At 41.5% G+C, this 17,076-nt stretch overlaps 1 non-coding gene across 1 annotated transcript; it reads left to right on the top strand.

Annotated features, from left to right (window-relative positions):
• Positions 1 to 16,405: 16,405 nt before the first annotated feature.
• Positions 16,406 to 16,480, top strand: Trnar-ucu. Its single transcript has one exon. It is a non-coding gene; the product is annotated as a tRNA-Arg (tRNA).
• The last annotated feature ends 596 nt before the right edge of the window (positions 16,481 to 17,076 follow it).

Raw genomic sequence — 17,076 nt, 5'->3', positions numbered from 1 at the left:
TGGAGTTTACGACGTGAAACATCGTAAGATCGAAACGTGCTGCTACACGTTGCAACGTAGGTGTCTTTAATCCAGCAATTCGTGAGTATATTGAGCACGCTAAATACTAGTAGCCGTCTTCTTTTTATTTCATTACCTCCTTAAATAAAACATATGTATTTGCTGGCTGTGTGCACAGATCCATGTGATCACCGCGTTTTTATTATGACAGGATATTTAACACCAGTACGCCGCCATCTATTCAGAGCACAAGCTGTTTCCGAAGCTCAGTACTATACTAAAGTGTCTCAGCACTAACTCTCCGCTTAACTGTGGAGCAGATAATAAAATGAAAGAAAAATTAGTGTTTGCAAATTGCTTACGCGTATCACTGACTCAGTTTTCGTAAAGGTCGCGTTTCCACCCGTTATACAGCGAATAGTCACTTACGCTTCCGCGATAAAAGCCGCATTCGCTTTCACTTGTGATGGCGTCTCCTATTTGAGAATGATGTACTGGGTTCTGTCTATCTTCGCTTTCACTTGTGATGGCGTCTCCTATTTGAGAATGACGTACTGGGTTCTGTCTATCTTCGGCCCAGTCAAATATTTTGTCCGATATCCTTTAGGAACGTACTTTGGTTTACTAACCGGCAGTTTATCAATAGCTTCCCTGTAGTCATGAATTCTGACCGCTGGTATCGACACGCGCGTGGTAGACAAGTGAACGAAAAGAAATGGGCGGAATGTCCAACGAGTGCAGCATGCAGTATTCATTTTGATTCCTGCAGTAACGCTAATTTATTATGATGAAAGATACCATTCCATAATTCATCGTAGTCGGGCCTGGTTGTCTAGCGGTAAAGCGTGTGCCTGGAAACGAGAGGTCCGTGGGATCGAATCCTCGTTGGACCACCGAAACGTTCAGTCTGTTCTTAATCTAACATTCACTAGTTAACGACGTGAGTCACTAGTCAACGGCCGGCCGGAGTGGCCGAGTGGTTCTAGGCGCTTCAGTCTGGAATCGCGCGACCGCTACGGTCGCAGGTTCGAATCCTGCCTCGGGCATGGATGTGTGTGATGTCCTTAGGTTAGTTAGGTTTAAGTAGTTCTAAGTTCTAGGGGACTTATGACCTAAGATGTTGAGTCCCATAGTGCTCAGAGCCATTTGAACCATTTTTGAACTAGTCAACGACGTGAGGAATCGCCACAAGCAATACCTGGTTCGAATTCCACGTTAATTTGTTGGTCCCCGTTCCCCGGTTGGATAACTGGGATGGATTAGGGACATAAAAGTCACTTATGTGGCGTCCAATTGAAATACTTGCACGCCGCCATTGAGCCCCACGCAATTACTAATATAATTATAATTCAAAGTAACGATATCTGCAGTAGAGATCTTCGGTTTTGTTCATTTTTCTTGTGACCTTCACGAAAAGCAGAGTGTTGTACTAGCATGCTTAAAAGTATCCGAACGACCTGAATTAGCTTCCACCTGATTTGCATACAGCCCACCTAACGTAACTGTCTCGCGGGTTCTCTAATCTCTTTTCGTTACAGTGATTTGACTACGCAAAATGGTTTCCAAAATTGACAACTTGAGGACACTGCACCGTATGGCAATAACACGAAATGTACATAAATACTCTGATACACAAATATCAATAAATACCGTATTACAGTCGAAGAAGTTCTTAACGCTTGACTGATGACCTCAGAAGTTAAGTCGCATAGTGCTCAGAGCCGTTTGAACCAATCTTAACGCTTTTAAACTCAAATTAGTACAGTAAGTGACGTTACCAAAGTGCTGCAGCTCTCACTAGTGCCTGAGACAACTAATACTCGTAACTCAGCCCCGTAAATCACTTCGTTATATTTTCCCAAAACCAAAGATGTTTTGCGAATAAGAGATTTTTGAAGAATATCTGGACTGCCAAAGTTCAATGAAAATTCTAAGTATTCCATCTTTCGAAAAGGTTTTCCAGTCACTTATTAACGATCGTTTGCATAAATTGGTTAATGAACTAACCAGCTGGAAAACCGCATTTAATAGCATCAAGAACTTTATGGAAACATCAGCGTGAACAACGTAGCACTAGTAATGTTACTGTATTCATGATGGTATGTGGATCTATGAGCCGTTCCAAAGTCCCCTATCGCCCTTGTTGTCTATCAGAAAGTGACATTAAAAATCATGAGCAGCTAGTTGTCTATATGTTTGAACTTTGAAAGACCTGACCAACTATTTTGTTCTGGATATGGGTTCAAAGCTAGTATCCATAGGCATAGAAAATTCAAAACTTTCATGCCTGACCGGCACTCGGACACAGGGATGAAATTCTTTGCTCATTAGGCATAAACAGATGCGATTTACCTAATTTTTAGTCAGTATCCGTTAGCAAATTTGAACTTGAAATTATATGACGAGAATCTTTGTACTGGACCGGGGATCATATGCAGTAGCTATTGTTCCTGTTAACAAACCGCGAAAGATGTTAAATGTGGTTTCATTCGCAAGCAACAAATTTGAGATGAAGTGGCGTAACGTTTTATGTGGGACGGGTATTCGAAACCAGCACCTAATCTGATTGTTAACTGAGGACAATCAAATGTTTAATACAGATTTTTTCCAGCAGTAGCGACGTGTTTGAACTGAAATGAAGATAAGAATGAATAACTTTTGCCTTCTTGGGACTCGAAACCGGCACCTATCGCCGTTGGTTTCTAGCGAAACTGGACGTTAAATATAGGTTTCTTTCGCCAGTAGCGAGATGTGTGCATGTCTGAACTAGAAAAGACACAATTAAGAGTTTAGTGATGACTAGAAATCGAACCCCGTAAGTATGTGGTTGACCACACACGAAGAAACCTTAACAATCGAATTCTTTTTCACCAGTAGCAAGGATTGGCATATATGAACTTGAAATGATGCGACGAGAAGTTCTGTGTCTTACTGAGACTCAACCCTTCCCATTTCGTTATTGTTGACAACGAAGGAAGAGACGTTAAAAGTCAGAATTATTTTCCATCAGCAGTTAGGTGTGCTCATTCCATAGTCTGAAAAGTCATTACGAAAATTTTTGTGCTTGACAGGATTCAAACCCAGACACGCGTCTTACGTGGAGACACTGAGGAGTTTGGAATCTTGACGATGAATTGATGGAACTGAATCCTATGAAAGGGAAGATTCAAGTCCAGAACCAGCATATGCAACATCTCAAGCTCAAATGAAACATAGAATAAGTGTTCTGTGACATTACATGGCGTTTGGTTCATTAACTGAAATGAAGTTACAAGTGTAAGAAAGGTTACTGATGACAGAATTTCGACATACTGACACTTTTGCCTCTGCCGTGGCCCTGCATCACATCTAGTCGTTAGCAAAGAGACATCACGTTTAATGTGAATCATCGATCCACCGGACTACCACACTCCACATCTAGTTCTGTCATGGTTTTATCGTAACACAGGAGCGCCACAATGGATAATAATTCTGCGTCCCTGACTCCCCGGAGTCGATTACAGCCTGTTCCAAAAATTCATCTCCTTGTTTAATCGAACCGCCATTAAGAGTCTCAGCTACCCAACGAGTACATTTCACCTGATTCTGTAAACAGTGGAATAAAGTTACATAAACAGCCGCACTGTAGGATGTGGACTTTTTCGCAGAAATTGTTGCCTTCCACTTGAGCTACTCTGTTACATTATCTGTTCTTGGTAAACTTGGCGCAGTGCAAAATAAAAACTGTATATTTGAACCCGAGTTTTTCGTAATTTACTCGAACACACTTCATCTTTCTGCTATCAGTATCAATCTGTTGGAAGGTCAGAGATAATTTACTTCACTTTCTACCCGCCAGCAATAGCAAACACTAGGCAAAACGTTTGCGAGATAGAGCTCGTGGCTGCCTGTCCTGATCAGAACAATTTCTGCTCCACTGGACTGCGGCCGCCTGACGCCAGCCGGCGACACGTCAGTTTAATCATCAGTTGTCATTTTTGTTTGACGTTCTAGAATTGTTGTTGCTTTGTAAGTAAGAAAATAACTAATCATTCTAATGAAGGACTGAATGACATCAAAACCTTAAAAAAAGAAATTTGAAAAACTATTCTGTAGTGTCGTTTACACACGACGACCCGCGGCAACATACGGGGATACGAACGCGACGGTGCAGATAGGCAGACAGTGCTGGAACGTGTAAAAAATTTGAAATTTGTGATAAGTTCCTATGGGACCAAACTGCTGAGGTCATTGGTCCCTAGACCTACATACTGCTTAATCTAACTCAAACTAACTTACGTTAAGGACAACATTCACACCGATGCCCGAGGGAGGACTCGAACCTCCAACAGGTGGGGGGGGGGGGGGGGGGGGGGCGGCGCGAACAACTGTGGCAAGGCACTTTAGACCGCGAGGCTATGTGGAAACTATACACAATTCATTAATAGTGTTCGTTGTCAACCAGATTATTACTGAAACTTGCTGAGCAGTGTATGACCGGCTTCAATGCTTTGTGTATCCCACACGCAACACAATCCCATCTCATGGTAGTTAATGTTGAGCACGTCTCGTTTTACTCCTTTATTCAGTAGCTAATAATAACAGTCTCCTTATAGTTAAAAATTTGATTGTTAACGCGTTTCTATCGTACCGCGCCATCACAACATGATATAAAAGTTCGTACATAGTTTTTGATATGATGATAGGAGTAGCAGAAATAAAGTAGTAAATAAACAAATATATTATGCGATCAAGACGGTTTTATTCATAAAACAGTGGTGTGTCACGTGATCTCTATCTTAATTTAGCACCAACATTAAGATTGAAACTGTGCGACATTACTTTGTATTAAGTGTTTCTATATGATGCTCTGATGGTGGGATGTGGTCAAAACGCGTAAACAAATAAATGTTTGACAATTGGACTGTTGTTATTAGCGATCAAATAAAGCGCTTGGAAACCACATGCTAAGAACACTCATAATGGTCGCAGGGTCTCTGTATGACATTATGTCGCAACTGATACTTACGCATGTTAATCACAGCGGTATCCCTTATGCTTACACCTTTCTGTAGACGACTTAATATCTTCCACAGCAGACTGTCAACTCGTTGTAGAGGCACCCCATTACTCTTTCCTCCCCCGGACCCTTGTGGATTTCTCATAAATTATGATCCTGAACGCAAAATGATGTTCTGTTATATGAACATATCCCTCTGTTTTAGCTCTGGTGAAGAGATGAAGTAAGGAAGGCTAGACACTCTAAAATTAACGAAGCTGCTTGATCTCAATCCTTCAACTGTTCGACATGTTCAAAACTATTAAAAAAAATCTTCAGACTGTTGCAAAGGCTTAATAATGTCATCAAGCACATTCACTTGGCTGCAAAAAATATTGATCCGTTCCTTTTCAAATGAAAAATTGGGGTCGCACAAAAAGAGCAAAACCAGAACGATAAACAGACTTGCCAAGTAATTTCCTCACAGCCTCTTACTCTCTTTTGGAAGCCTGATGTCGCAGTCGTGTGTGTCGACAAAAGTCTCCCTATGTATGTGTTCCTGCCGCCACAGTGTGCAGACACTATCCAGATTCTGCCCATTATAGTCGCCAGACTTCCAGAATTGTTTAACAGTGATGCATACTGATAGATTTTAGCTGCTGTTTATTTTGAAATAAGTAATTACTGTAAATTATACTTCTCAACACAGAGTGCGCAGAGGCAAACTTTACCTCACAAGCACTGTTTTTCATTTAAATACTGAGTTATTTACACACTTTATGTAATAATTTTGCGTAATGTAAAACACAATTAAATACTGCTTACACTAGACTTAAGTCTTTTACCACTGTTCGCAAAATACCACACAAGGTGAAATTCAAAGTACGTCTCTTGAAGTTAGCATCAGATTGAATAATCTGTCTTAAAAAACGTAAATTTTAATTGTTGTGCTGTAAATTCGATTAAAATAACAACAGAACTCATTGTTGTGATCAGTACGAGGTACGTGAAATACATACAGACGTATTTCCAGAACAAATCATATCCTCTGCTATCAACTGAAATAAAAGTTACTATTCAGGTTCTATGTGTTACGATTAGTTCAGTAATCATCTCATTGTAGTATTTCTTTCAGTGTTCTGAATTCTACTGTCAAGTAGTTATTTGAATGAATAGTCAATTCATGCTTTCTTTCACTGTTCTGAATTTTATTGACCAGTAGTTATACAAATGATAGGTCTTGCACTTTGATTCACGCTCATTGTTACGTGGGGTAGCGCCGTCACAAAACAATGCCTGAATACAGGTCATATATCACAGATGTCAAAACTGATGTTTCCGAACCACTTATATTTCCTCAGAACACAAATAAATTTAACCAATTGGCGGATTGCAGTTTTATCTGCCTCTTCTAAAATGTCCTAACTTACACCTGATGATTGTACTGTCTCAAAAAGCAAAAGAATCGTGACGTTTGGCGAATCAAAATTCTATCCACTTCTACTTAATTGGGGAACTTTGTTTCCTGTAGCATTGTGGCAGCAGAGAATTTTTGAGTTTCAACGCGTCTGCAGCATCTGACACGTCGATGTTTACTTTTTACTATTAGCCCGTACTCTATGAACGTCTCCAGTAATACAGTGCAATGTTTCAGATTCCTTTCTGTCTGCAGTACACTTGCGAAACACTGGCTCTACCTCACACGACACGTTTCTTAGCAAAAAGCTGCCGAAAGCTATGATGCTAGTTACCATAAAAGATTTACAATCTTAGATATATGACATCATTATCTTTACCATAGAATTGGCTCATTCCAAAAATTCATTTTTGACAGTTATTATGACGCAGTTATATCTTCATTATACATATAAACATTCAATAACACTATTACATAAATCACAGAATATTTTATCTACATTTACAATGTTTCTATGATATTATACATATTCAGTAGTTATAATTATCAGGTAGAATCGACGTAAAACTCAGTGATGAGGGCTGTAAATGCGTTGATTGAAGCCTGCCGTCAAATTGGTGGCCGTTAGCCCAGATTACGATAGCATAGCTAGACAGAGGTTTTGAGACCATTACAAAAATATGTTCCTGCTGTTGGAAAAGTTGAGACTTGGAAACAACACAGAGTTATCCGGCAAGTCTGTGATCGTCGACTTACTTTCGAGACTGAAGTTGAATTATCCTTCTAAATTCACTGGGTATTTTTTTGTAATTTTTCTGAAATATTCTGAACAGTTCTTACGTAATAAGTGACAATGAGGAAATTTAATTTTTCGACTGCAGTAAGGTGATTTTACTCGTAAATTACAGTAACTTTTCTCACCTTTCACTTTCCAACCAATCTGTTATTCTTTCTGCCTTAGCTGCTACAACAGCAGCAGTGAGAGAACGTTGCTGGTGGCGGCACCTCGCTAACCCTGTGATATCGCGCTCGTTTGCTGATGCGAATTCAGCTGTTGCAACTGGGCCCAGTATCGCTGAGGTCATTTGTTTTCCCCCTTCTCTAATACAACTGAAAAGGACCAGAATGGAATTCAGCAACGTAGTCTTAAGAAAATCTCTGAGTTCATACTGCAGGTTTTGTATAGATTCAATTGGAAACTTTGATAATCATTAGCTTAATTATGGAAGACGCTCAACTTCTTTAATTATTACTACGATTTTATTATTGTTATTGTTATTTATTCGTTCTTAGAAAATTTTATATCGTTTATTTCCACTATTTTTTGAATGGTGAATTGGAAAGATTGTAACATATTCGGTCTCCCCTCTCTTGTTTTACGTGAGTTTGACTTGTTACCTTTTCGTGTCATCACAAATAAAACACGTCGGCATCCTATGAGAGAAAATAACGACGGTTCAAACTTTAAACATCCACGTACAACATGTAAACCATCTGTATCAGGATTCTGTAGTCTAACGGGGGTGCGTGGACCTAGGGCTTAGCTGACCTAGCTTTTCTGGTTCTGCAACTTTGAAGTCCAACCGCACCATCCTCACCTGTCAGATTTACCTGGCTTACCAACAGGACAGCTTACAGCACGTTGCACACCAGCATATGCATTCTGAGAACGAATGTATTACTAAATTAATACTCTGGGCGATGTTGTTCCGCCCGTAAATAAATCACAGACTATTCCTGTAAAAGTTTAATATATTGTCGAGGCCCAGTGACGTCCAGTTTCATAGGTGTAAATTCGTTACAAAACCTGCACAAAGTTTTCCAGCTGCTTCGATCAGAATTCACAGTGCGCTGTACAACGCAACTATTGCTGCTCAGCCCGACACTACCGGTACGCGGGATAAAATTACTCGCACCAGAGCGCACATAAATAACGTCCCATAATTCTGCTCTGCTTGAAAACTGCACCTGCCAAGCGGGTCTTGCTGACACACAGCCAGGATAGTTTACGAAATGCTGGCACTCTCTCTACGAACACAAAAGAAATAAAATTTCTCCCTGTCACAACCAAATGGTCATCACTGACGGTAAATTCACAACTCTGAAGCAGTACACATCGGAACAGTAAAGACAACCAACTTACCTACATGCGTTATAGTAACGGCGTCGGCTTTGCACATTGTTTGACAGTATCTGAGTCTGCGAGTTTACCACCAATCAAAAATACTTATAATCACCAAACAAAATCACTTCCTATGCGACTTGACTTACAAATACATTATTTATGTAAAATATTCAAAGAAAAAGCGTATTTAGACATAACTGCGGAACCGCCTGTCAATAGGTCTCCCCGCTCCAGACTCCAGACGTGTTCTTCTCGCACAGTACCGCATCCTCCTCACTGCTGCCTCACCAGGGCAACAATGACTTCACACCGCCACTTTTCAGAACTGTTACTGTTTTTTAGATTAAAATACTTCCCGTCTATAGGTCAAAGTGAGACCTTTGCAGAGCAATATCTACCAGAACTTGATCTCTCTTCTAATTACACCACCGGAAAAAAAATTTAGTACACCCTTTTAAAGGTTTACAATTCAGTCAAGATTTATTGTTGCATCTGTGGATATGGAGTACATGAAATTATTATATTTTCAGATCAATAGCACAAGCTGTTCTGAGGTACCATGTATCGACCCTTGCTGAAACACCCCCACTAGCACGTGGTGTAGCCTCCATTGGCGGCAATACATGTGCTGACTCTGGCATCCCAGTCGATCGTACAGATGGCGAATACTGTCCTCGGATACGTTATTCCACACCTGCTCGACATGTTCACGTAGTTCTGTGAGAGATGTTGGTTGACGAGTCGCACGACTCACTTCCCATCCCATCATATCCCACACAGCTCGATTGGAGGCAAGTCCGAAGCTCTTGCTGGCCAGGGAAGTTACTGCATGTCTTGCAGCGCACGTTGAGTTACATCGGCAATATGTGGACGAGCATTATCCTGTTGGAACACACACATCAAAAATGGTTCAAATGGCTCTGAGCACTATTGGACTTAACTTCTGAGGTCATCAGTCCCCTAGAACTTGGAACTACTTAAACCTAACTAACCTAAGGACATCACAAACATCCATGCCCGAGGCAGGATTCGAACCTGCGACCGTTGCGGTCGCGCGGTTCCAGATTGTAGCGCCTAGAACCGCTCGTTCAACCCGGCCAGCAACACACACATCATCTTCCTGTTGCAAGAACGGGTTTAACAATATTCTGCACGTACCGAGCGCTGGTTAGCGTCCCCCCCCCCCCCCCAGAAACACCAAAGGTGAACCCCAGACCGTGGTGCGGGGCCTGTGAGTCTTGTACTAATGCAATCTACGAGACAGCGCTCTCACACAGCGCCATACGCGCAAACGACCGTCACTTGCGTGCACGCAGTATCTGCTTACATCGTTAAAGACCACGCCGCGCCATTCCATCTTCCAAGCGACTCTCTGACGGCACCAGTCGAGTCGTGCACGTTGATGCTGTGGCATGAGTGGAAGACGGGCTAGAGGTGTGCCTGCCCGTGGTCCTGCTGCTAATAACCGTTCGTATTGACATGTCTGGGCCGACAAGCCCTCTCATGTGTGTTGTGTTATCTGTACGATCTGCCACTGCAGCCATTACAGTACGACGATCCTGACGGCGCGGACGTCCAGAACCTCGTCTACGAGTATGAGAATGTTCACGTGACCACTGGTGCACAACTGACGCAGCACGCCCAAATTATGTAGCCATTCTGCGAACGACCATCCCGCCACTCAGAAGGCCACAATTTGATCCTTTTCAAAATTTCTCATTTGGCTGTAGGAAGCACAAGTGCGTTTCTGTGGTACGGTGGCCTGCTTGCTCCACTCGTCTGCACCACACTGAGCTTTCTGGCTGTGAGCATTCTCTATTAAAGAGTAGACACAGATGGTGCTCTAGTAGCTATGCGACTACGCTATCTGTTGACGGACGACGATGATTCCATTCTCAGTACGTCTACTATCCCCCAGGCGGCATATGCCGTCGTTAGATGAAAATCGATATCTTATTTCCAGGTGTACTAATTTTTTCCGGCAGTTTATTATAACCTGTAACATTATCAGGTCCTACTCTGCCTCTACATTTAATGTCGTTCTGAACTCGTCCACCAAACCAGAAAGAAGGGGTGTCTACTGCTGCAAACTCAGCAGTATTTTCGCTTAGGACACATTTTGTATCCATCCATCAGCCTTCGAACTTTCCAGAAGCCGTGGCTTCTCTCGCGACCCAATGACTGGAGTTTCTCAGCCAACACTGTCCCACTCTTTATTATTCGACACTATTCGCTGCAATTCCAGTATTCATATCACGCTGTGGTTGTCATCATATTACTCTATACATCTACTTGTTCAGTCCCTTGTTTAATTATACCTTTGTTATTTATTTAATTTTTAGAGTAAAAGGGCAACACCCAGTCAGAAACGTTTGATCACAGGGGCCGGTACCTTTGGTACAAATCTACAACCATTTTGTGACAACAAAACATTTCACGTCGGACCATGGTAACCAACTATACGTATAATGAGTAAATGCGCTAAAATTACCAGAAAGCCACGAATGCGAGGTCCTGATTAGCCTAGAATTGTTTTCTGTTGTTTCATCTGTTGCCTCCATTGAATTAACTGAAATTGACAGAAAATGTTTCATGGCAGTGTGATTCTGATGCATTTGTAACGAAGTATGAAAAGGTTGAAATAATTATTTGCTGCTTTTGGGTAAAAACCCCAGAGTTACCGACTAATAATTACCCGTGTAATATATGATACTGAAAACAGTCGCTTGGAGACAATTATGCAGATTATTTGGTGAGTAACAATAGTGGATTTCTTTGGAAGTACCGAGTTACTTTGTAAAAGTTCATCTGCAATCCTACAGAAACGAGTTTGTGGAGAAGAAATTCTTCCTGGTCCGTTCATAACTCGTAGATGAAAACTGATTTCTCTTAACAACGGAACGAGATGCGAGATCTTCAGTGAAGTTATTCAGCTAGAAGCCGAGGGTACGCGAGCTGGGTGCATCCATTTGTGTACAACCATTAATTATACGATAGCAATTTTGGCACCCGTTATCTAGTTTATGTGAGGGTTTCCTGTAATGTCAGGTGAACTGCTCTAATATTCGCAGTGACAGAGGTAATTGAGTTTTGAAGTATGGTGCTTTTAGGAGTGAAGGCTCATGGATGCCAATAAAACTTTGTTAGGCGCTGATTGGCGAAAATGCGCAGATTATTAACAAATTCAGAGGTAGATTTGAGTTCGCTGAATCTCCTCGTCGAGGGGAGAATAGAGGTCCTAACGCACACAGGGACACAGGACGTGTTTATTGTTTTCGGTAGCATATCAGTTTCATAAGACAAACATTTGAGATCCATACGGAATTGCTAAATTTATTTCAAATGCGGAAAGACAACAGGATCTTAAGTTATTTTTCTGGGTGTAAGATCATTATTGATGAGAAACCCACTATAGAGGTTGGGGATAGGCGGAACAGTGGTGGTGTATGAGGTGTATGATGGTGTGATAGTCTGTTGCTCTTGTTTATCACTTCCAAAATGAGGTGACTGTTTGCTACGAAGAAATTAAATTGTGTATAGACAGGTGTACAAAACAGCACATTGCTGCAATTAACTAGGCGATGATGGGACTGTGCTGTGTGTGAGATACAAAGGTGCTTCACAGTTTGTTGAGTAATACGTTCAATTAAATTTGAGTTAGAATCTGGTTGACAGTTAGCGCTGTTAAAGAATACTGGTTAGTTGACCTAAGGAATCAGCAAACTGGATAGTCACGCCACATTCCAGCACTATCTTCCCATCTACATCATCGGATTCGAATCCCGAGATCTGCTGTGGGTCGTTGTGTGTAAACGCCACTCCAGGCTAACTTTTGAAATGTTTTTTCATTTAACGACTTGCTGTCATTGAGCCTTCCATTAGAATGATTAGTTATTTTCTCATTTACACTTGTCGTAGCAGTCTATTCTAACAATTAATCCTCGATAATTCTCATGTGAATATCCTGATAATCTAGAGACTAAAACAAAAATAAAATAATGATAGCTATGATGGGGAGGGCCGTGAAATTAATCTTTCCCTGATGTTAATTTACTCTGTTCCGCTTGAATTATACACATCTGCTTACACCTTTTGTATCTGAGGTATATGGTAGCTGTGTCCGCTTCTTTTAAAGGGCGACCTTCCCTCCTGGATTGCAGGGCCGCTGAAGAAACACATGGCTGTGGAAACGTATTCCTTCCTGCTGCGAAAATGATTGGGACTTGGGAACATTGTACACTACTGGCCATTAAAATCGAGGTTCTGTTTACAGCATCATGATGTTTGGCGACATCGCGGTGAACGCACATTGGAAGCGTGTATTCGTCATCGCCATACTGGCGTATCAGCCGGCGTGATGTTATGGGGTGCCATTGGTTACACGTCTCGGTCACCTCTTGTTCGCATTGACGGCGCTTTGAACTGTGGACGTTACATTTCAGATGTGTTACGACCCGTAGCTCTACCCTTCATTCGATCCCTGCAAAACCCTACATTTCACCAGGATAATGCACGACCGCATGTTGCCGGTCCTGTACGGGCCTTTCTGGATACAGAAAATGTTCGACTGCTGCCCTGGCCAGCACATTCTCCAGATCTCTCACCAATTGCAAGCGTCTGGTCAATGGTGGGCGAGCAACTGGCTCGTCACAATACGCCAGTCACTACTCTTGATGAACTGTGGTATCGTGTTGAGGCTGCATGGGCAGCTGTACCTGTACACGCCATTCAAGCTCTGTTTGACTCAATGCCCAGGCGTGTCAATGCCGTTATTTACGGCCAGAGGTGGTTGTTCTGGGTACTGATTTCTCACGATCTATGCGCACAAATTGCGTGAAAATGTAATCACATGTCAATTCTAGTATAATATCTTTGCCCAATGAATACCCGTTTATCATTTGAATTTCTTCTTGGTGTAGCAATTTTAATGGCCAGTAGTGTATAATATGTCTGGCGACCCTGTGATAGTCTAGTTGCTTCCTTGGATGACACAGAATTATCCTGCTAAATTCATCTGATACTTTCTTGGTATTTCAGTTAAATAATGTGAACGAATTTCACTTACGATTTTTCATATAACTATCCAATTCATGTTTATATTCCATTAGGGTCATTTCACACAGAAAATATAACTACTTTCATCTTTTTCATTGCGAATTATCTGTCTTTTTCACTACGATAAAGAGGAAGGACGGACTGCTGCAGTTGGTCACTAGGTCTGCGGAAACATCATTGTGCTGTAAAACGGTGGCTGCGTTTGTTATAGGTTCAAGCCGTGCAGGAGGTCAGCATTTTATCTCTTAAGTGACAGAACTAGGACCATGATGTGATTTCTTCGATAGCACTCACCCTACATAAGGCACTGTTTTTGCACCACTATCAAATCCAAAGAGAACAAAATATCACCAAAGTTAAGCTTTTTCCGTTTAACGCTCCGTTTTCTGAACCGTAAAGAGTGCTACTCACAATCTTCAAATATGTAACGTTCGAGACGGTAACTCAAGAAAAACACTGCAACCTCGAAAAAAAAATTACGATTGATAAATACGCTCATATCAACCTGCACATCAACACGCGAAACAAAATCCCCTTGAACTAGTGCACCAACCTCCTTTTTCCGGATAACTTTTGCCCACAGTTATAGATTACATACTTAGTATTCCTCACGTCATATGCTGCGTGAGCACTAGTTACAACGTTGTTTTTGCTGCTTAGTGTACACTCAGTTTGTCGAAAATATTTCACGCAGAAAACCACCCTACAATATTAAATAATCTTATGCTTGCCAGTGTCAGTGCAGAAACATCCGCTGTAGGTCATAGGCTCAAAGTTTGTGGCATCACGATCACATGACCTGTCGCCGTCTAGACATTGCCCAGTGGAGTAGAAATTGTTCCGATCAGGCAGCCAAGAGCTCTTTGCTAAGGTTTTGATCTTACTGGCAGGTTATAAACTTAAGTAAGATATTTCTGACCGTCCAACAGATACTGTTAACAAACAGATGAGATGTGGTTTACTAAATTACGCAAAAATCGGGTTCACACTGTGTGACGTTTACTACGAACGGATAGTGTAGCAGACTAACTAAAGCGGAAGGTAACAATTTCTGTAAAAACTTTTGCATCTTATAATGTCGGCTTTTATGTAGATAGCCGTTATGTGATTTTATTTCATTTACTACAAACTCAAGTCCACTCCTGAGAGTCAGGGACTCAGAATTTTCATCCACTGTGGCGCATCTGTTTTACAACAAGGTCGTTACCAGATCACATGGTAGGTTGGCGGACTGATGGTACGTTTGTATAGGGTCTGTGTCCGATTCCCACTTAGCTGATGGTTTATAATAGACGGAAACATATCCTATTCACTTCTGGTAACACCACGTCAACAACGTAAGATTGCATCGTTGTTCAAAATTGACATTAACATGATATCCCGTCGCTGCCGACTGGAGGTTAGGTTGGGCCACGACAGAGACGTAAGTGTAAGCATGTAGAAATTCTGCCACCACTAACCTTTCTTGCACTTTTAACATTAGTTTATTTAATGAACCAAACGCCATGTAATATCACTGCTCAATTATTCTCTCGTTTATTTGAACGTGAGATGCTGAGTGTATTGGTTCGGGACAGGAATTCGAACTCGAATCTTCCCTTTCGCAGGATTTGATCCCTCCGTGACGATAGAGTTCCATAAATTCTTTGGCTGCTCAATATTCCAAACACCTTAATGTCTCCACGTAAGGCGTGCGTTTGAGTACTAATCCTGTACCAGCACAAAGATTTTCATCATGTCCTTTCAAGCTGTAACATGGGCACACCAAACTGCTATGGAACACGATTTTGAATTTTAACATCTCTTCATTCTTTGCCAATAGTAATGATATGGGACGGTTTCAGCTCCTAATAAGACACAGAACTTCTCGTGATATCAGTTCAAGTTCATACATGCCAGTTCTTTCTGCTGGCGAAAAAGAATTCCATTGCCAAGGTCTCTTTGTGTCTACTCAACGGCAATACGTGCGGGGTTCGATTCCCAGTCAACATTGAACTCTTAGTCATGTTTTTTCTAGTTCAAACATGCACACATCTCGCTACTGGCGAAAGAAACCCATATTTAACATCGAGTTTCGCTACAAAGCAACGACGATAGAGGCCGGTTTAGAACCCCAAGAAGGCAAAAGTTATTCATTCATCTCTTCATTTCAGGTTCAGATATATCCCTACTGCTGAAAATATTCGATACCTAACATATGATTGTGCTTAGTTAACAATCCGATTAGGGGCTGGTTTCGAATATCCGTCCAAAATAAAACATTAGGTCACTTTATGAAGATGGTATCTGTTCTTTTGGACATGTCAGAAAGAACAGATACCATCGGTAACCATGCAGCGCTCTAGAATGAAATAATAATTGAATCAGGACCCTACGCTGTCGACAGGCATTGATATACATATCGGGGACAGTTGAAAATGTGTGCTCCGACCGGGACTCGAATCCTGGATCTTCTGCTTACATGGCAGACGCTATATCCATCCTTTTTTTCTTTTTTTTTTCTTTTTTTTTTTTTTTTTTTTTTTTTTTTTTTTTTTTTTTTTTTTTGCATTTTGTTCGTTGTGTTTGGTCGTGACGGACGTCACGTGACATGTCCGAAAGAACAGATACCATCTTCATGTAGTTAAGGCTAACCGACCATTGACCTTCTTCTTCTGTGCGGATGCACCCGTATTGCCCGAACTCTTACGGGATTCGGTAAGATTGTCTGCCGCGAGTAATGAGTGTAACGGGCAGGGGCACTACGAATGTAGTGGACATTAATTGGAAATGTCGGTCTCACGGGGAGCGTATAAGCGATAAATCCCTGCAGTCGCACTATCCTCTGTGTGCCTTCGGTGGCTCAGATGGATAGAGCGTCTGCCATCTAAGCAGGAGATCCCGGGTTCGAGTCCCGATCGGGGCACACATTTTCAACTGTCCACTTTGCTCTATATCAATGCCTGTCGACAGCGTAGGGTCTTGATTTAATCATCATTTCATTAGGTCACTTCATCTAAAGTTTGTTACTTGTGAGTGAAACCATATTTAACATCTTACGTTGTTTGTTAACAGGGGAAATAGTTGCCGGATACGAGTCCCGGTCCAGTACAAAGATTTTCGCCACGTAGTTTCAGCTTCAGATTTGCTAACTGATACTGTCTACAAATTAGGTATAAGACGTCTGTTTTACTCAACAATGAAAATCAATCCTGTGTTCGAATGTAGGCAAGGCACGAAAGCTTCGCTTATGTTGCATTGTCTATAGACACTGGGTTTGACTCCATATCCAGAACAAAACAGCTTGTTACGTCTTTTAAAACTGAAGCGTTTACATAGCTACATTTTTAGTGTCACTTAGAGTTACACAACAAGGGCGATAGGTGACTTTCGAACTGCTCGTAGATCCACGTGCCATCTTGAGTAAAGAGAAATTACTAGTGATAAGTTGTTAATGGCGAAGTCTGCATAGAGATCTTGATGCTGGTTATCGTTGTTTTTCTAACTTCGTAGGTCATTAAC

This window comes from Schistocerca americana, chromosome X (assembly GCF_021461395.2).
Source record: "Schistocerca americana isolate TAMUIC-IGC-003095 chromosome X, iqSchAmer2.1, whole genome shotgun sequence".
NCBI lineage: Eukaryota > Metazoa > Arthropoda > Insecta > Orthoptera > Acrididae > Schistocerca > Schistocerca americana.
The sequence above is the reverse complement of the archived record's forward strand: the minus strand, read 5'-3'. Positions and strand labels throughout refer to the sequence as shown.